At 43.4% G+C, this 21,177-nt stretch overlaps 1 protein-coding gene across 1 annotated transcript in view; it reads left to right on the top strand.

Annotated features, from left to right (window-relative positions):
* MMP7 (matrix metallopeptidase 7) overlaps nt 1-21,177 on the top strand; it is an 85,374-nt gene that overhangs the window by 60,157 nt on the left and 4,040 nt on the right. The gene's annotated exons all lie outside the window — the stretch shown is intronic.

Consider the following 21,177-nt stretch of genomic DNA (forward strand, 5'->3'; position numbering starts at 1 on the left):
AGACATTGGGACAGTGCTCGGCAAACGCAGCACCTTCCTCCTTAATAATGCCTCTAAATTAGACAATGGAGTGTCTGCATTAAGATTCTCTCTGCCAAAAATCCGTTTTGAGAGTATTTTTTGCGTGTCTAGTTTAACCATTGGCAAATCTAAGAATCTTCTGAACTTATAGTCAAATTGAGATAACTGAGAAGCAGCGGCTAGAAATATTGCTCTATTTGCTTTTACATTGTTGGTTTCGTGTTACTAGAGTATATAAAGCTTCCCAGGTATTTTAAACCATTGACAACCTCTAAAGTTTGATTTGATATTCTCCAATTAAAGGTTTTCCACTTGTATTTGTATTTATTTTGTATTTATACAGTGCTTTAATCCAAAGCACTTAACATAACAAAGTATGAAAACGGTACAATAGTGAACAAATGAAGATTGACATTGGGAGCCAGGAATCAGCCCTGCTGGATCAGATGTAGATTCAGTGATTTACGAAATAAGGAATAGGAGGTGATCGAACATATCGAAAGAGGAAGAAGAATCCAGTGCAGGGGGGCAAAGTGATCAAGCATGAGAAAGCGTGATTGGGCACAAAGAGGGGCTGGGACTATTAGTCGAAACTGAAAATTAGAGCGAAGGGAGCGAACAGGAGTGTAGAATGAGACCAGTGAGGAAAGGTAATCAGGAGTAAGACCATATAGTGATTTAAATACCAAGCAAAGAAAAGTTTATTTAAGCTGTGCATGGAAAGGAAGCCAACCCAGAGTGAGAAGAGCAGATGATATTGATTCACGTGAGGTCAAACAAAAGAGTACCCGAATAGCAACATTGAAAACAGATTTAAGAGGAGAAAGTCGAGATGTAAGAAGACCAAAGAGTGCAGTGGAACAATAGAAGAGACGTGAACAAATTAGAGAGGATACGAGTAGTTTAGATGCGCCAAAAGTTAAGAAAAGAATGAACTTTTGTGATATTAAATAAATAATGGTGGCAGGCTCGAGAAGAAATTGAAATTTGATGTTTAAATGATAAAGCGGAATCAAAGTGGAGTCCCAGATTACGAACAGTGGATACAAAGAAAAGTTGAGAAGGAGAAAATGAGACAAATGGAGGAGGAATAGGAGAGGGAATAGCAGTAGAGGGAAAAAATAGTACCTCTGTTTTTGTGGTATTAATTGTAAGGTAATGGGAGGACATCCATGAGTTGATGGCCATTAGACATAAAGACAGCTGCGTATGAATAGCAGAAGAGAAGGAAGAGAAAGACAGAAAGAGCTGGGTGTCGTCAGCATAGAAATGGTGAGATAGACCATTTAGATTTCACTGTGTTCAAAATCAATATTTTAGATTTTGAAATTTTGCGGTTGAGCTCCAGACTCCAGCACTCATTGGAGACCAATTGGAGTCATATCAAAAATGATAGTGTTGTCAGCATAGTTTAAATACTGCACTTTGTTTTGTCCTATATGTAAAGGATTAGTGCTTATCGAGTCCCAGCATGAGTCCATGTCTTTAATATAAAAATTAAATAAAAAGTGTGCCAGGACATGCCCTTGGCAAAGCCCCCAATTAGTGTCTATCCATTGTGTGCAGGTTCCCTAAGTATCAAGCCTCACCCTTATGTTTGTGTCCTTATGCAAGGCAACCAGAATACCTATGGGAGAAACTGGACAACCACGGTTAAACGTCTCTTTCCACCAAAAAGCCCGATTCACTCAATCAAAAGCCTTGCTTACATCAAGAAATGCAAGGTTCAATGAGCATTTCTGGTCCCTCACTTGTGTATTCCACAAGGAGAGTACAAAACTATTTAGTGCAGTACCGACACCCTTCTTGAATTCGCTTGATAAATATCCTGGTTATCTGTTTCCAACACCCAAGTTTCATTTAATAGCATTTTTGAGAAGGTTTTGTTTGTTGCATGCAGAAACAAGATTGGTCTGTAATGTAAGGGGGAGAACCTGTCCCCCCTCCTTAAGCACTAGGATCACAACTGCCAACTTCCAGTATGGTGGAATCACTTGAGTTGATAGAATGTTACCAAACAAGGCTGAAAGGATTTTTGCCCACAAAAATAAGTCGGATTTTAGTGTCATAGCTGACAAACCATCAGGGCCTGGGAAATTTGATCTTTTACTACTTTTCATTAAGTTTATTATATCATCCAATTCCCAGTTAATGGCCCCGAACCAGCTATGACCCCTATTTCCTAACGAATCGCCCGCTTCTACCACAGAATATAATTCCTTCAAGTGGTTAGTCCAAATCAACTCTTATAGGCTGATTTTGTAGAAAGGAATTGATACCCCCTGACTTAATCAGATTTGTCATGATGATTCCCCAAGACATAGCTCAGCATCCTTTCAGCATTGTTAATCAACATCAACAATTTATGTCCCATGTATCCAATTCTTAAGTTGGTTTTCAAGTTACGTATCTTGGCCATTGATAGTGGCCTCTTTCTTTGCAGAACTGATTTATAAATACTTAACTCTCTTACGCTTCTGTACCTCGAGATTAAAACATTGTTTGTGTGGTGGTCTAGATACCCCTTTTAACAAAATCCTAGGAGATGTTTATGCTCCCAAGGTAGTACGAATAATGTGCTTAAATTCCATGGGTTGCATATTATGTTTCCAGTACTATTGTACCGGGCCTCAATTAGCCCACCAAATGGAGATGCAATATTTTGACGCCATGTCACAATGTGATCCCTAGGATAAATCAGCACATTTAATTCACTTCCACACTTGTTTTACGTCTAGTTATTGGGGCAGCATAAATCACCATACAGTGATCACTTGAGGTTGTTAGTGATATCTCAAGGTCTCCTCCCCTTGCTTGCAAGACCGATGATACAAATACATCATCCAGAGTAGATCTCCACTGATTATTGTTCCAGAAGAAGTTTGGGGGGATATCTCCCTGTGCTGTACTATTAAGGAGAACCAGTAACCATGCTGCTAATTCTTGCCTAACTGAGTGACCATTAGCTCTCTTTTTAGTAGAGACACCCACCCTGTCCGGTTTACAATATCACTCACCATCCAGGCATTCGCTGTTCAAGTCCCCAACTACTATTGTGTACACTCCCTCTTCAGGACTTTCACCAAGCATAAGATAAGAGAATTCAGCTAATAATTCATCTAGCGAAGCACTACTAGGGTTAAAATACATGTTAAAGAGAAGACATTTTTGGGGCATTTTAGATTCCCGATTTTCCTATGTTAACAATACAACCGCATATCACTTCTTTCAGTTGCAATCTGTTTCATGACGATACAATAATTACGCTTCACGGCTTTAAGCAGCCTTCCATATGGGCGACCCTTTAGGCCCCTCTTAGCTCTATTAGCATACACCTCATATCCACCCATTATAGGTAGATCTGTCATAACGGTTTCCTGAAAGCACACAATGGTAAAGTTATCTTTGTTTTTAATTATGTTTGTAAACCCCATTGAATTCCTAGACAGTATATACATTAGGGAATCTCATGCACACCGCACCTTATCTTGCGTTGTTCTGTGTAAAGTGTTAACAATCATGGACCAGTCATATCTGACCTTTCTTTTTAATCAATATTACTTTTTCCACCTGGTTTGAGTACCCCCTCTCATTGGACAACCTGATCATCAGATACTTTTTGGATGTCTCCTCTTCAAATCGTACCGTAGGGGAAACCAGTCCAAAATTCTCAAACACTTCATACCATAGTGATAACAATGCTTCACATTCAGCAAAGATTACATTCTTCATTATCTGTGAGCTCAAGCAAACTTTCACCATATCCACGCAGTCTTTGTAAACAAACACAACCAGCTGGATATCGTTAGAGTTTACTAGAAGCAGGCTTGTAACTTCAAAGAAGAGGGATACAATGTACTGGCGGTTTAAACAGTTATTTTCTTGTCTTTCAAATAGACCACTCAGGTATACACAGTAAACATCACTATCCCTCTTCCCTCCCCCCTTGCCTGCTTCTTTGATGTTTCCTCTTCCCTTCTTAAAATGTGGGCTTCCACTTGCTCCTTTATTGACCTGATGTTGTGGGGTGATTGTGTCTTGGTCAATTCTCTTAACATGTGAATTCCACATAGGCGCCTTTCTCTTTTCCTCCAGTGTCATAAACATAGGGTAAACCTTCTGGGGTTCTACTGGGATTTCCTCCCTCTGTTTAAATAAGATGTAGGTGGCACATAGCACACTCTTCGGCTGTATTTTGGAGTGTGAGTCATTCAAACTCCAACATTTCCCCTTACCCACCTCTACCCAACTTTAATCTTCCTTAACCTCACTCAGTTTCGTGACCCGTTATTTTGTTGCTTTCATGGGGATTTACAATTTTTTGATTCATTTGATCTTAATAATTTCCTAAATTAATGTTGGCATCTGAACTGAGACTGGCTGTTCTACCATACTACTGCTTAAAATTGGAAAATCATTTTCCCCTACTGCTTTAGGGGTCCTTCAGCCCAGAATGGATATCGTTGGGGGGAATTCTTGTTTTGGCAGGTGCTGCACCAATATACTTTTTATTTTGTTGGTGTGTACCCTCAGGTTGGATCATATACTTTCACCTGGCAGGGGGGAAGCAAACCAATCAATGACTTCTAGGCGAACTCGTGGCACTTCACACTCGTCAGACTTTGTTTGCAGCCATCCCCTGTTTACAACTTCTGTTGAGCATACCCCTCCCCTTATTTCATTATTTCTTTGGATCAGGTTTGTTGCAGTAATAAATCCCTCAATGTAATTTACCTTGGCACATAGATCTTTCAATATAATGCAGACCTCCTGCATTTCAAAATTTAAAGCATCATACCCTCTGTCCACTGTATCTATCAGGCGCGATAACACTGGAAATGATAGTTCCTCTATAGATGTAGCCTCATGAGCACTATCCAAACGGGTGCTCTCCTGCAGAGCACCCTTCACAGGATAAAGCAATTTCTCATTAATGTTAACTACATCATTCCTTTCAACCTTTTTCAGCCCACTTAAACTCATGTTGTCAGATAAAGCATTTATTATTTGACTTGTTGTCGAACGTACTGCTTCAGCTAACGGTAATGATTGATTAGGATGGTGTAACAACATTTACGTCAATTGATCCAACTCATTAAGTGTCTCTGGTAAAGTTCATTGGTTTGATTTAAAATCCAATGAGAGCTGCACTTGGTTACCCAGTTTGTGCAAGATTAACAGAGCCAGTATCGAAACATCCAATACTAGATCTGCTTCATTGTTAACCTCCAAACGGTGAGTGATCCATCCACTGTTGTAAGTTACCTACTGCGTATCCTCTATAGATGTGTGGGACGCACCCACCGTTCCTTCCATTATTACATTTTCTTGATGGCTACCCTTATCCTCTACATCTGCCCCACATTTTTGAAAAGGGAGATAAATCTTCACTTATAACACATTTATTAATATTATTCACAATCACTGGTTGGCCACTCCCCCTGCAATTACCACATTGGAGACTTGCAAACCATCAACAATTGGGAGGCACCACATTCAACGACACCCACATTACGTGGGTCAGATGGTAAATCTACTATTTGTTTAGGTTGAAATTCCTCTGGTTGTTGACTAACGTTGCTTATCAGCACCACCTCCATGTCACAGTGGGTAAAGGATTTTTTTAAACATTGTTTTTAAGATTGAAACTAAATACACCACCAGAAAGACTCCAATGGCAACTACTAGTGAGGTTCAAAGATACTAAGACCCACAGTGACAAAGTCTTTTTGAGTCCGATACTAATGCAAGTCCACGTGTTGCCAGATATAAAACATTATTCTTAAAGTAATTTCAATACGGATCAAGGATAACAAGCCGACAACCTTGCAGGCGCCCTAATCCTCTTAAAAATGACTGCCATGATTGTGCAAAGGCAAGGCAAGACGCTGTTGTTAGGGAGGCTCAAAGGTCTCAAGGACCGGCAGACACCTCACACGCCCTGCTAATCTACAACGTTTACACTTGTTGCCAGCAAAACGTATTTAACAGGAAACCCATGCACCGTATGCGGCGTGCCCAGTTGGTCTATTGTATTCAAACACCTTGGACGTCCTGCCAAGTTACAGTACATGAATGGTCTGCTTACGTTTATTGATCCGTTCAAACATGGGACGATGCTTTAATAGCAGTGATTCTTCTTACCTCAGTCAGAGAGAAAACCTCCCGCCGACCTCTGTACACCAAGCACAGAGCACCGAACACCAAACACTTGGGCAGCACCAGGGGCGTAGCCCCTGATCTTTTGGTTGTACACCCGGATAGAATCTCAGGAGCTACAGCCAAAAGACTAGCTAGCCCCCAGTCCCGACAGTACCAACATCAGCTTAGCCCCAGGTCTTTTCCAGACCTAGCAACTCCCCTGGGCAGTACTTTGCGCTTATCCGTCAATTTCTTAAAAAGCCTTAAAGAAACATACACGCGGGATAAAGCAGTGTAGATGTGCCAGTACAAACTGCCCGCACTCGGTAAGCCGTACGCCGAAATCTAACTGCAGCTCATTTCTTTTTTTTTTAAACACTATATTTCTTGGTTTGCAACAAATCATCAAAACATAACAATAACCATAAAGTATGTTTTTGGATTATCAACAATTCCAAAATCGTAAAACAGGATCAAATAATATATCCAACAGTGTTCAACAACCCACCCGTAGATCAAAACCTAACTTAGAATATAACCATAAGCATAACCCTAAAATACACATACGACAAGGACATAACAAGACGAAAGACAGGACAAATACACCCCCGACCCCCTAAACCCTCCATACCTTATTACTATAAATTCCACTCCACACTCCAATCCATTATCACCCATAGAGTTCATTAAAGGTCCCCACAATTCTTCACATACCGCAGCTCATTTCAAGTTTACAAAAAGCAGCGAAGGCGAGATTCCAAAAGCAGCCTTCCACACAGATTGACAGGAAGGAATCCTTACCGAAGTCACTTTTCTTCCGACGTCCGACGTCCGGAAAACTTTAATTAAGGCACCAGAGCACCCAAAGCACATACACATTTCGGTAGCTACAATTAAAATATCCATTCAGTACACCTGATGTTTAACACCAACATAACAGCACTCTTTACACAATCTCATCACCTATCGCTTCACATCTCGTTTTAACAATATTTCAGTTTTGAATGGGTACAGATGTCCTCACTTTCTCTCTGGATCCTATTTTGCTTTGCACCAACAAGACTCTCTGATGGGAATCACTTGTTGTTATTTTTCTCTGGAACCCTTCCACACACTATACTATTTTGTCCTGTAGCGCCTTCTTTTATTGTTAGGATTGCAAGTGCCCTTTACCTTAAAACCTACTTGCAGTTGCCACTGCTATGTAAAAGGAACGCAGTCTTAGCGCACAATTCGGCTGCTACTTTGCAACCACATTGCAAATGTGTCGGGCGTTATACTGGTCCTAGAATCGAAGCTTTCAGATCGATATAGAAATTTGGAGATTCGGACTTTAATGCATGTCGGCCCTCCAGAGAGGAAGCTTTGTGGAGCACTTTTATTTCATTAGATCTACTCCATGAGTATGTGTAAGGACAGAGAAGGGTGCTCGCCCCATTCTGCAGGCTCTTCATGTATTGTTTCTTGTCTGTGGGATTTAGCTTTAAGATATGGAGATCAGTAGTCCTTATAGGTACAGACGTATGCATTTTGTAATGCTTCGTATGTGTGCCATGTTTCAATAGAAGTTAGTTAATCTCACGTCTGATCTACTCGAATTGTCCTCTTGAAAATAATGTTTGGGATCTCAAGGATGCCTTTTGGTCTTGGGTTGCTGTAAAGTGTCTGGACGTATCCCAGAGTCGTTCCATCGTCATTCATTATTTGGTCAATTCACATTAACCTGGGTATGAGGAACACACAGATGGCACGCTACTGAAACACATATCCTAATTCAGACTCCGTGTATTAATGGCAGCAACTGTATTTCTAGTATTTGGTATTTTATTTTGCTTCACAGTTTATAATGCACCAAGTAACGACAATGTTGTTTCAAAGAGCCATGAGCAGGAAACAAATGAAATTGGGGATGAAAACAAGGGGAAACAGGGCAGTACATTTACAAAGCATAGAACAGTACAGAGTAGAATGCATTCCTCCTTGACAACAAGGCAAGTCATAGCAAGGTAGTTATTAAGAAAGCAGAGTAAAAAGAAATAAGGGGTGCGGTCCACACTGGGCATGTTAAGCTATACAATGTTCCAGATGAAAGCGTGTCTGGTGAAGGGAGAGGACTATCTGGAGATTTGTCCACCGCCTTACCTCCAAACCCGTAGTGCGGCAGTGTGGTTTTTGGCCACACCAGCAAAATCGTAATGAGGCCTATTGTCTGGTAATACAGTGTTGAGGGTGTCGGTAAAGCTATCCATGAACCTCGTCTCTGTGACAGTTACAAAATAGATTTGGTGATCCTTGATAAAAAACATGAATAATTGCAGGATTTTTTTGTGGCTGATCAGGCAATTATGGTGCCAATTATAATAGCATTGCATTATTTCAGGGCCCTGATAGTGCTAATGGCATTAAGGGCCAAGTTAGTATTGATTCTGGTAACTGTGTGAAGGATTGTTTTTGTCTGTTTGGTTGGGGAATAGTGGTTACCGATCCTACAGAATCCGATGGTTTGTTCAGATTGCATTCATTGCTTTTCCGGGGCAAGGCCCTATTGTGTATGATGGAAGACCTGGTGCTGGGATGAATGGGCGAGGGGCATTTTTGACAATGTTAGGGATGGTAGAGGACTGTTCTAACAGGCTGGCATATTCAGCAAGGAACATGTTGGTTTTATTGTTGTTCATGTATTTCATGGCCTTTTTGTGTAAGACATTGAAAAAGTGAAATTCACCTCTGAAGCCATCATGTTTGAGAGTTTATTTTTGTGTAGAGACTGATCAGCTGTTTGTCCATGTGCTGAGTATGTAGGTGAATGTCGTTGACATGAAGTGTTAGGGTTTTCCTGAAGCACTTGTTTTGTAAACTTTCATTTACTGCTTTTGGTATTGATGCTATTTGGATGTAGATGATGAAACAGTTGGAAAAGTGTTGTGACTCGCTGAGTGTTATAGTGGTGGTCATCAGGAGAACTAAAAAGGAAGGTCCACGTAAGGGTGCGGGGGCAATCCAACTCGTATGTACCCCATGGGTAAGTGCTAAAGAAGTTAAGCAATTAAATCCTGCTTGGCGGACCAGGCGAGGAAATCCAAGTGAGGGATTGGTCTACACATTCCCTGAACTCCAGTGAGGTATTGAGGCCCACAGGCAGCCAAATGCAGTGTAAAAATGAAGTTACCCTACTAGGTCAAAGGTGAACAAATACCGGGTCATCAGTAGGCAAAAGCAATTTAGAAAGTGCAGTTAGATTACAATGCTAGGTTAGCCAAAAGCAATTTAGAAAGTGCAGTTAGATTACAATGCTAGGTTAGCCAAAAGCAATTTAGAAAGTGCAGTTAGATTACAATGCTAGGTTAGCCAAAAGCAATTTAGAAAGTGCAGTTAGATTACAATGCTAGGTTAGCCAAAAGCAATTTAGAAAGTGCAGTTAGATTACAATGCTAGGTTAGCCAAAAGCAATTTAAACATGAAGTTTGAGTCACAGTGATGCAATGTAAATTGTGGGGGGATACAGGGGCATAGGCAGACTGATGCAACTTAAACATTTAGGGAACACTAGGGAGCAATAGGCAGCCAAATTACATTTAAAAACGCGGGGGGATAGAGGTCACCAACTGTAGGTAATTGTTGGTTGGTGAAAGGCAGTAAAGTAAAGGCAGAAAAACATATAGGTTCAGTAGGTCAATAGCAAATGAACAGTCAAATAATGGATCAATCACACTGTCGCTTCATGTTTTTTATTTGTATTTTTCAGAGACTGATGGTATGGAGGCAGAATGGGCAGCGATGGGGGATCAGTGCAACACAGGCTTTGCCTTTTTCAGTGCTGATCTTCACTGGGGCTCAGGCGGTGGGATGACTCGGGTACTGGAGTAAAAATGGGGCTTGTAATTTGCAAATTACACAGGAGCGTCACCTAATAATGGCTGCACCGTGTACAAAAGCAAGCGGGTCGGCTCGTACTTGGTAAGCCTCAGATGGGTGGGATGCGGGTCGGCTCGTACTTGGTAAGCCTCAGATGGGTGGGATGCTGATGTGGCTGGCCTGCTGGATATGGCCCTGAGGATATAGGGCTGACATTCACTTCGAACAAGAGTCATGATGTGAAGTGCTGCCCACTGAAGGCCAGTCCAGACAAGGTTGCAGTTTGTTTCTTCCGAGAGCCATAACAGTGCAACCCAGGGATGCCACAATAAACATGACCATGGCCAACTGGGAGACACTGACGCTCTCTCCAGGCAGACCCAGAGCCCTAGCAAGGAGAAACACATGATTCCCTTCAAGGGAAGTCACTTTCCTTCACTTGCAATATCAATATGTGATCTGTTACAATTTACCCAATAATAGAGGAGTCAATTCTAAGCCCCATTGAAATGCTACATAAACCTCAGAGATCCACACTCAATACAATGTGCAAGTTTGCAGGTTTCTGACTGCTGGTTTCACCCCATTTGAGTTCCAGGAGCACACACCTGATACAGTGAGTCAAAAATAATAATCCTTTGTCTATCGAGCATAGTTACACATGTATCACAAACTCACACTTTCTAACACTGCAGGGAAATTGAACACCTTACCAAGAACGTTCTTGAAAGATAACTCACATGCTGCAGTACTAGGAGGACTGGGTCCTGCACAGATAGCACTGAAGATGGGGGAGTGCAATCCAAGATGGCTGACAGTCCAGATGAAGGCTTGATTTAGCCCCTTAAAGCCGAATTGGAAGACGGTGCAACCAAGAACAGCAGATAATCCAAACCCTGTCCCAATTAGAAGACACAGGTGCAGACGCATACCAGACGCCCAATCCAGGGGGATGATGGAGAACAGTATAAAAAAATCAGTGCTCTGAGTTAACCAGTGTGGGTTGGAAAAGCAGGAGGCTTGATTGTGGCAGTGGCGAGAGACTGAAGAGAGTTGAGGAAAGCAGCGGCTGGAGAGAGAGAGAGGAGGCTGGAAAGGTGGTAGCAGCAGAGAATAGGATGAGATGGTAAGAGCTAAGAGACTAAGGAAGGAGGTGCATGCTCAAGGGTGCAGGAGGAGATGAGGATGTTATTCAGGAGGGGTTAACAGCATCAGGAGAATAGGGTAGTATTAGGAAGGATGGTGCAGAGGAGGTGACAACATTAGGAAGTGAGGGCAATCCCCAGGAAGAGATGGTCGGACAGAGGAGGCAGGAGGAGTTGATGACATTATGAGCTGACCATGATACAGGTGACTAGAGTGATAAATAGGTTTTTTAAAGTGGTTATAGCAAGGAGAGGAGTTAGCGACTGGGAAGTGATAGTACCAAGAGGACAAGTGGGTCATTTAGAGGTTGTGACATCAAGTGAAAGAGGCAGAGCACGATAGTTAACTGAATAAACAGGATGTGTTCAAGCATTCATGGGATTGCGCAGGCCTATACATTCTGTACTACTTGATATGATATGATATGATATGATATGATATGATATGGCATTTATAATGCGCCTGTACACAAGTATTTCTTGTGAACAGGCGCATTATACGGTACGAAATTAAGCAGTAAGCACCCGTTCGGGGGCTTCATCAGCTGGCAATGGCCCGGGGCCCAAGTTATAGGCCTAAACTAAGTGAGGGCCTCAACACTGGGCCTCTCTGCTGAAACCAACCAGAGAAGCTCCCCCGAATGGGTGCTTATTGTTATTAGCATACCAGGTTTTAAATCTGGAAAACCGGGCTGCTAACTGCAATGTATTTTGTTTGAATGAACAGGACGCCTCGCGGTGTCCCATTCATTCCAACAAAATACTTACATAAGATGGCCACCATAGATCTGGAAGGCGAGGCTCCATACGGAGCACCCCTTACATTTCCATGGTGGCCAGCAGTAGCAGCAGTGGCGGTGGGTGAGCCGCCGCCGAATGAATCAGGTAAGTGCGGCTGAGGGATGGCAAGGGACCAGACACCTGAAGGGAAGGGGACATTGGGAGAAGATGGCAGGGTGGGGTAAGCAGCAATCTGGCTGCTTGGTATGCGGGCTGAGAACGTCGGATTCAGCCCATGATCCGAGCCAACTGATTGGTTGTTTCTCCCGCCCCAGGGGCTAATAAAGCAAATACACCTTTTTCAGCGGAATGACATTATTCTGTTTGCTTGTTTTAGGATTGAATCCACAGGACTGAACGTGTTTTAGAATTCACTGCCCTAGCAGCAGTAACTAGCACGAGCAACATGGAGGGGGCTCCTGCTTGATTATTGTGGCCAAGGCAGTGATATTTTAAACACACTGTCTCTACAAAATGGTTGCCTGCAGAGTGTTAAAAAGCAGGGCTTTTGAGCACACTTGCAGCTAACTTTACATAGAAATCGTTTATTTAAAGAGTTGTAAACATTTTGTTCATGGTCAATATCTGCAAACAATAACATATTTGCAAGGTCATCCCTTAATGAGATCAAGAGAGATGTGCAGGGTAACATCAGGACCTGAAGGCTGTACAGATGAGTCGTTAGGACAATCAGGTAGTGAGTGTGGGACCAAGGAGAAGGAGAAGAGAAGCTTCCAATTCAGCCAAGACTTAAAGGTCCCAAAGGGCCAGGCAGACATCAAACAGGATCCGATGGTGGCAGGAGGAATGGGAGTGAGCCAGGGAGGCTACAACAGGACAAGAGACTCACGGGTAGAAGAAGCCTGAGGGGCCCCAGGCAAGCCAGACCACAAAAGAGGACTCTCCGTTTTTTCCTTTCGGCTACTCACACTGCCCCAAGTGTCATCACTGTGCATCAAAGTGAGTCTTGGGGAATTGTCTACAAATGGTGGCAGCTATAGAGTAACCAGAAGAAGAGTTTGGTACACTCTGAAAGCCACAACTTGCAGAGGAACTGCAAAGGTGTTACAAAACCCCTTTCAGGAAAGCAGGGACTGGGAAGGATATTTAAGAGGCTCAAGATCCACAGACCTCAGAGATTCTGGGAGGACATTGTGAGTTCTTCTAGGGAGGAGAGGAGAGCCAGATAAACCAAGGAGGAGAGCCACTCTGTCCATTTATTATGGGAAGAATCCTATGTTTGCTATACGTTACTCCTTTTGTAATCATACTCCTAATAAAAGATGTTGAACTTGAGCCTTTGTTCTTGGCATACTTCTTGTTCCCAAGCAAACCCTCTGACAGTACTTGCATCCGGGTCCTATAGTATGACACCACTCTCATTGTAATAACACACTAAATTAGTTGGGTGGAAGCATATTTTTCGCCCACCTACTTGAGCTTGTAGGTGGTCATTTCCTGATATGGTATGCCTTTCAATTTCATCAATACGGAGAGTAAAGAAAAGGATGCACAGTTTCTTGTTTGCTTTGACCTTTGAAAAGACAACCAATTTGGGCAACATCAATTTGTTTGACATGAGCAAGCCATATATTAAAGTAGCTTTGGGTTCCAAAGTCTCCATCAATAAAAGGATCATAAGCAATCTTTTCTTTGCAACACCAGCCCTATTAGATTGTCTTGCTGGGACACTGGTTTGCTACTGTAATTACTGAGGCTACTAGTGATAAAATGAAAGTAAACATTCAGAAGAATATATATTTGTATTTGTATTTGTTTATTTATAACGCGCAAACCCACAGGCCCAGGGGCATCAGGGCGCAATTTGTACAAGGTTGCAAGAAAGGAACATACAGGGATATAAATTACAATAAAAGTGTGTCAAAACAGCAAAAAACAAACTTAATAATTACAAATATTACACAGGGTATATCCCTAGGCTCAGCAGAGGAAGTATCCCTGAGGTAGTTGGGAGGGTAGCAGCCCGGAAATCATGTAAGGGAACAGGCGGGCTGGGTAAGCAGGACAAATGTCTGACACAACTATTGCTGGTCAAAGAGCCAGGATTTGGTTTTATTCTTGAAGGTGTTGAATGAGTCTTCAGCTCTAATGGCAGCGGGGAGGGTATTCCAAAGTTTGGAGGCTAGGACAGGGAAGCTGGTGCCTCCGGCTTTTTGGAGCTTAAACCTGGGGATAGTAAGGCAGTGAGTCTGGGCAGTTCTTAGTGGCCGGGAAGTGGAGTGGCGCGAAAGCCAACTGCAGAGATAGATCGGAGCCTTGTTGGCTAGGCATTTGTGCGTGAGGGCAAGCGTTTTTAGGGAAATTCTCTGCTTCACGGGTAACCACTTAAGGCTAGTTCTGGCTTCTGAGATGTGGTGGTTACGAGGGATGTTCAGGGCTGCTCGAATTGCATTGTTCTGGGTGGTTTGGAGTTTGGATAGGTTTTCTTGGCTAGTGCCTAAATATAGAGCACTGCAGTAATCTATTTTTGCCATGATAAGTGTTCTCGCTAGTGTGACGCTATTGTGGGTGGTGAGGAAAGGTCTACAGGCTGAAATGAGTTTGCACGTGTAGGCGGAGGTGGACCTGACTGCATTAGTTTGTCTTGACAAGGATAAGGGGGAATCTAGGTAAAAGCCTAGTGTTTTGGTGTCTTTCGAGACTTGTATGGAGTTGCCGTCTATGATGAATGACTGATAGGATGGCTCAAGTTTGCTAAGGCGTTGTGAAGTACCCAGGATAAGTAGCTCCGTCTTATCGTCATTCAGACATAGCTGGTGCTGGGCCATCCAGGCTTGGATGACCAAGTAGACGTCATTGAGGGCCTTGGTGTCAGCAAGATAATCACCAGAAATGGGAATGAGTATCTGGGTGTCGTCCGCATAGTTGGTGTAGGAGACACCCAAGTAATCAAGCACATCAAAGAGTGGTTTCGTGAAGATATTGTAAAGAGTAGGTGACACGCAAGAACCCTGAGGAACACCGCAATGAATAGGGGAGGGAGCTGCGGCAGCGGAGGGTGCAAAGACCCTCATAGATCTGTTGCTCAGGAAGGATTTGATCCAGGCCGCTGCGGAGGGAGAGAAGTTGGCAGCAGAGTGGAGGTGCCTGCAAAGGATCTGGTGGTTAACCAAATCAAATGCGGCGGAGAGGTCGAGGAGTAATAGCATAGCTAATTTGCCCTTGTCCTTCAGGACTTCGATCTGGGTTTTTAGGTCTAGTAAAGCCGTTTCGGTCCCATGTCTGGGCCGAAATCCGGATTGTCGTAGACCTAACAGATTGTTAGATTCAAGGTAGTTTTGGATCTGCAGATAAGCTGCCCGGTCCAGTATCTTCAGCAGAAATGGTACTGTAGTGATGGGTCGGAAGTTCGTGGGTATGCTTGGGTCAAGGGACGGTTTTTTTAGTAGCGGGATCACCCAGGCGTCTTTAAGGTTGTCCGGGACAATACCTGTTTCAAAGGATGAGTTAATGAAGGTTGTAATGAATGGGGCTAGGTCATGGGCGGAGTCCTTAATGATGGGGGCTGGGCACGGGTCACCTTGGCAGTTGGAAGGTTTCATCCTGAGGATGATGCTTTCTACTTCGGTGACAGTGAGGGGTGCGAAGGTGAAAGGTTTGATGTTGGCAGAGTTGGAGAAGTTGGGCCTAGTGGGGGAGAATGAGCGGTTGTCCCGCCTCAGGCAGTCCTGTTTTTCATTTATTTTAGATTGGAGCGTAGAGATTTTGTTTAGAAGGGCTGCTTGAATGTTAGCACACCATTTGCTGTCTTTCGTGCAAGTGTCTGGCGTGGAGACTGGGGTTTCGAGCTCTTTTAGGACTCTAAAGAGTTCCTTGGAATTAGAGTCGGCTTGCATGATACGATTATTAAGCGATTCTTTTTTAGCAGTGATGATGGCGTCTTTATAAGTGAGGGAGGCGAGAAGGAAGCTGTCTTTATGCTCATCAGAAGGGTGGCTTTTCCAACGGTTTTCCGCGCAGCGTTTGGCTTTGCGGAGGATTCTTAGCTGTGGAGTGAACCATAAGTTGAGATGTGCTCGTGGTTTAGCCTTCCTGGTTTTAATTGGTGCTATGGTGTCAATGGCCGTGAGCATCGTTTGGTTGTAGATGTCTGCTAGGGAGGTGGGATCAGAACAGGCGTTGGTCGCCGCATTAAGAGAGGGGAGTAGCAGTGGGAGGAGTTGTTCTCTTGTTATGTTTTTTTTTATTACGGGTGGGGAGGGCTGGGGCTATGGGTGTTAGGGCTCGCGGGGTAGCTTCAATGTTAAATGTTATGATGTGATGGTCCGACCATAAGCAAGGGGAGTTATTGAGAACCTGGATGTTGCAGTTGGAACCGGCTAACCAATCGATGGTCCTACCTTTGATGTGGGTCGGTTCTTGTAAGTACAAGGTGAGGCCAAGGTTGGTAAGAGCATATTCCAGATCAGTTGCTACAGGATCCTTAGGGTCACCGCGACCAAGATTGAAGTCACCTAAGATGATTGTTTGGGAGTTGTTTTTTGTTTTGTCAAGAAGAAGAGTGGAAATTTCACTGACAAAGGTGGGTGCCGGCCCTGGAGGCCTGTAGATAAGGTGAAGGGTGGCCGTTTGGTTAGGTGTTAGTAGTAATTTGATTGTCAGCAGTTCAGCTGATTCAAGTTTGGATTCGGATACCACTCTTAGGTCAAGGGAGTTTTTGTGGATGAATGCCACGCCGCCACCTCTAGTATGGGTAGAGGAGCGGTCACAGCGAGTGATGCCATAGTCAGGCGGTAAGGCCAAGGATAGAGAAGGGCCAGAGGCGGCATGTAGCCATGTTTCAGATATGGCAATGAAGTCAAGGTCGGCAGTGGTGATAAGGTCGGCTATGTCAAGAGCGTGTGCTGTGAGAGATCTAGCATTGATGAGGGCACACTTGAACACAGGCAATTTAACCCCTGTGGTCTTAGTTTTGCAAGTGGCGGTGGGCGAAGGTGGGCTGGGTGGAGTGCGTGGGGCTTGCTTGGTAGTGTTGGTGCGGGAAGGACGAATGCGGAATCTGGTGCCTAGTCTCGTGTTCCTGAGAGTGAGAGGGCAGGGTTGGTTGGGGGTAGGTTTTGTGGCAAAGTGTTTGAGCCAGAGGGCTGGGTCATTGAGGTATTGGTTAATCTGGTTGCAGGGGTGGTGAGCGTCAACGGTAGTTACTGAAGGACTCGTTGAGGGTGTCAAGGTCATGGTGGGTGACGCTAGGTCAAGTGGGTAAGGGCAGGCCAGGTTATTAGCCTCAATGGTAGGAGTGGTTGACTTGGGTGGTTGAGTGAATAGGGACAGATGTGTGGTAAGGAGGTAGTGCAATAGAAGGCGCACGCTGATGTGCATGATGGTGATGCTGGCTGCCAGAGTGGGTTCCCTGTGAGCTAGTTGGCAGGGACAGGAAATGGCCTGTAGGCGACCAAAAGGCACAACACAATTGAAGTGGTCTGTAAGAGACCTTAAGGCACAACACAATTGAATGGTCTGTAAGAGACCTTAAGGCACAACACAATTGAAGTGGTCTGAAATAGACCTTAAGGCACAACACAATTGAAATAGTCTCTAAACAACCTTAAGGCACAATACAGTTATAAGGTGGCCTAGTAGTGGCCCAGAGGCACAATATACTTGTGATATGCTATAGTTCGAGAGTTTCAAGGGTGGCCGGAAGCACGTTCAGAAAATAGTGGCTCAGAGAACATGGCTACAGTAGTATGCCCGGTACTGGCATGCGAGATTATACTCCTTGAAGTGACGGTCCACGTAGTAAAAGGGGTACTGAAATAGGCCGACTGAGGAGGAGTCGTAACATTGCAAACTCAGTAATTGGACAAGGACAGGGGCAAAGTACTTACAGTAGGATCTCCTTGTATGAATGGAGATGTTAGGATGCTTGGATCCGATATCTTGCCTCGGGCTTTGCAGAAGGCGGTCGGGGAGGCTTAAATTGGGCAGGGGGGGTGGCCACGCCGCGCTCCCATGCGCGTAACAGGTGCAGGAACAGGCCTTTGTGTGGCCTTGGTGCTGGCCGCCGGCGGTTCCGCCTACCGGCGGATGAAAGCAGTGTAAAACTGCTTCGAGCGAGGATCACATGGTAGACAGAGATTGCCATTATAGAGTACTCTTATTCTCCTTCCTACAAAACCACTACAGACATGTATTATGTGCGATTCGGTTTTACTATTAATTTCTCAATGTCACAGTGATGAGTTGGTGCTCTACCTTTTGTAATTTAATCAACAGATTTTCACCTTGGAAACCGTTGGTGGCAAAGGACAGCTAAATATGTGATATCACCCTCACTATATGTTGGAGTTAACTGAAATGTAAACCAGTTACAGAAGTATTTACAATTCTGCATGTTGTACATGATACATGTAAGGGGATGTGGGGAAAACACTGGCCTTGTAGAAGGGCATTTCTGAGCATACATGCAAAGCAATGTACCTGCACACCCACGAGCACCTCAACACAGAAACTGAAAAACAAGAAAACAAGGTCTCACTTAAGTACCAAGGGCTCGCGGTTTGGTATCTTGCACATGTTTCTGCTAAATCTTATGCAAGAAACACTAAACAAAATTCATATTGTGTCAAGAAATAGCCACACATAATAAATTCCACAAATAAAACAAGAGTTTTCTTAAAAGAATCTTAAGTAATATTTATCCCAATGGGGCAACATGGAGTTAGCTATCAAATCATGTGTTAGGGTCTTGTAGTAACACTTCATTCCAGGGGATTCATATTAGTCATTTATTTGATTTTACAAAATGCCTGGATCATGCTTCAATAAATAAAGCCTGCACTATGTTTGGCACTGTGGTTCGATAGCTTTTTTTTAGAGCTATAAGGGTTATCTCTGGGTTGCCTTGGAAAGAGACATAGATCTGCATGACATCAGCATACGGCCATGTCTGCAGATCATATCACTTAGTGGCCTCATATAAACAATGAACACAAATGTGATGAGGACAAAACCCTGACGTTTCCTACAAGGAATCGGACTTGCAGTATATACATAATCCTCCTACAATCCTTGGTCAACGATGCCAAGGATGCTGAAATGTCAAAACATAAAAAGGACAAAAACACTGCCCTATGCATAATCAAAATAAATGATCTGCCACATCCACAACGGCAGTTTCTGTATCATGACCGGCTCCAAACTGAAGGAGATTAAAGGTGTCATCTTTCTCTAAACATTTTTCACGAGTTGGGGAAAGACTACCTTGACCAAAATCGTTTACCAATCTAAGGCTGATTAATTTTCCACAACACTATTATCAAGCAAATATGATGAATGTTATTATTTGGGTAGACTGGCCTACATTGAATGTAGACCAGTCTAGCCACTTACCCTTGATGCACAATACTCAAGAATGAAGCAAACATGTATGTTTGCTTGACTCTTGATGGACAGTAAAGTATCTTTACAGACGCCACGAAATGTAGGGGTGGGGCTGGCACACATACACGCCCATACAATACTTCTACAAATGCGTTCACACAGCATTGAACCACTTACATAAAAACAAACACACCAACGTGCGCACATACATACGTACACACATTATAATAAAATACATACCTTACCTGCTCATAGCCACCACACACACCCGCGCAGCCACAGAGGACCAGATGGCATCCCCTCCTCACTGACTGACTGATAGGAGATCACACCTCTCCTGTCAATCACAGTGTCTACGTTGTTAGTGTAAGAATCAGAGGCAGCAGGGCCATTCTTCTGAATCCTGCTGCCTCTTATTACTAAACGCTACGTTTATTGTGGGGCTGAAAGGGCTCCTCTGAACCTGGTGGGAGACCAGTGCATGCGATTGAAAAAACAGACCCTTAAGCCAACATCATTTGACAGGAATATCCGAGGAGGTGCAGTTGGTCGCCTGACCAAGGTCACTTTTGTGAGCCTCATGAAAGAACACTACACTAGGGAGGGGAATATGAACAAGCCCTTCAGTATGAACTGTTTGGCAGGAAAGGCTGGGATAGCCTGCTGGAAGAGTACTATGCTTTAGGTTCAACAGTGAGTGGAGGTTTTGGGTGCTAAAGAGTCAGCCAGTGAGTAGATGCAGTGTGAGTAGAAAGAGAAAAGATTCAAAGAATCAGGGATGGTGAAACTGAGATTAGAGGGGAGAGAACCTGCACGACCATGCGTAAACATCTATAGGTTTGAGCAAGCTACAGGGTGAGTAACGGATTGTGGGGAGTAATGTAAACATATTAGCTATATATTATCTAATCAAATGAATGGGATGTGGTAAAGAACTTGGTTGAGGACAAGCACCAAGAACATACATTCAATCATACTCTATATTGTGGCTCAGCACAGTAACAGTTAAGGCCTGGAGGCTTCACGCAGTCGGTATGCTTTCTGCAATAGAGTTTGGGCAGGGCAATACATCTACGGTGTTAATTAATCAATTGTGTCTAGGTTTTCTGAAGGAAAGACTGGGTTCTAATCCTTGGACTTCACCTTTTGAAAGAGCAGGGTAAGAGCTCTGAAGACTATGGCTGCATCTAGGCACTAAGTTTGAATGCTGAATTTACATGTGCATCCAAGCACAAAGATGGTTCTTTCACAAACACACTCTTGCATGCACACAAACACGCACACACACACACTGATCTATATAAACGCTATCCCTAAATTAGGGGGTTCACAATCACAACGATATAGAACAGGATTAAATGAAGAAGCTATACAGAACTATTTCTCAAACACACATTCACACATCTAACATTACTTATTCGACTTGTTTCAACCTTTACCCACTTTGAGACAATAAAAAGTGTAACAGAAAGCATAGTAAGCGAGAGCCTGCCACATACATAATAATTATAATAATGTTAATAGTCATCTATCCTATTTTTAAAAAAGGTAACAGATCCTTTACCTGGTAGCTGTGCAGTCTTTTTTTATAAAGAGCAAACCAATTTACTTGGCCTTTATGGGCCGGAGCATCGCCTTTGATAAAGTCAATCGATTAAAATTGTGCTAGGTGCTCAGGTCGATGGGATGCCCAAAATACTTGGTTAACATAATTATCAAAATCCACTTAGAGATTCATTTGTCCAAAGTGGACATAATGGACACTGCACATCCTATTTCTCAGTGGATGCGAGTGCAAGACATGGCTGTGTTCTCTCCCAACTGCTGTATTCCTTGTACACGAATGGCCTGTATGATGCCTTGGTTAGAGTTGGTGCGAATGTTCCCAGGA

The sequence above is a fragment of the Ambystoma mexicanum genome, chromosome 7q (genome assembly GCF_040938575.1).
Source record: "Ambystoma mexicanum isolate Mex_15411 chromosome 7q, UKY_AmexF1_1, whole genome shotgun sequence".
In the NCBI taxonomy this organism is placed as follows: Eukaryota; Metazoa; Chordata; class Amphibia; order Caudata; family Ambystomatidae; genus Ambystoma; species Ambystoma mexicanum.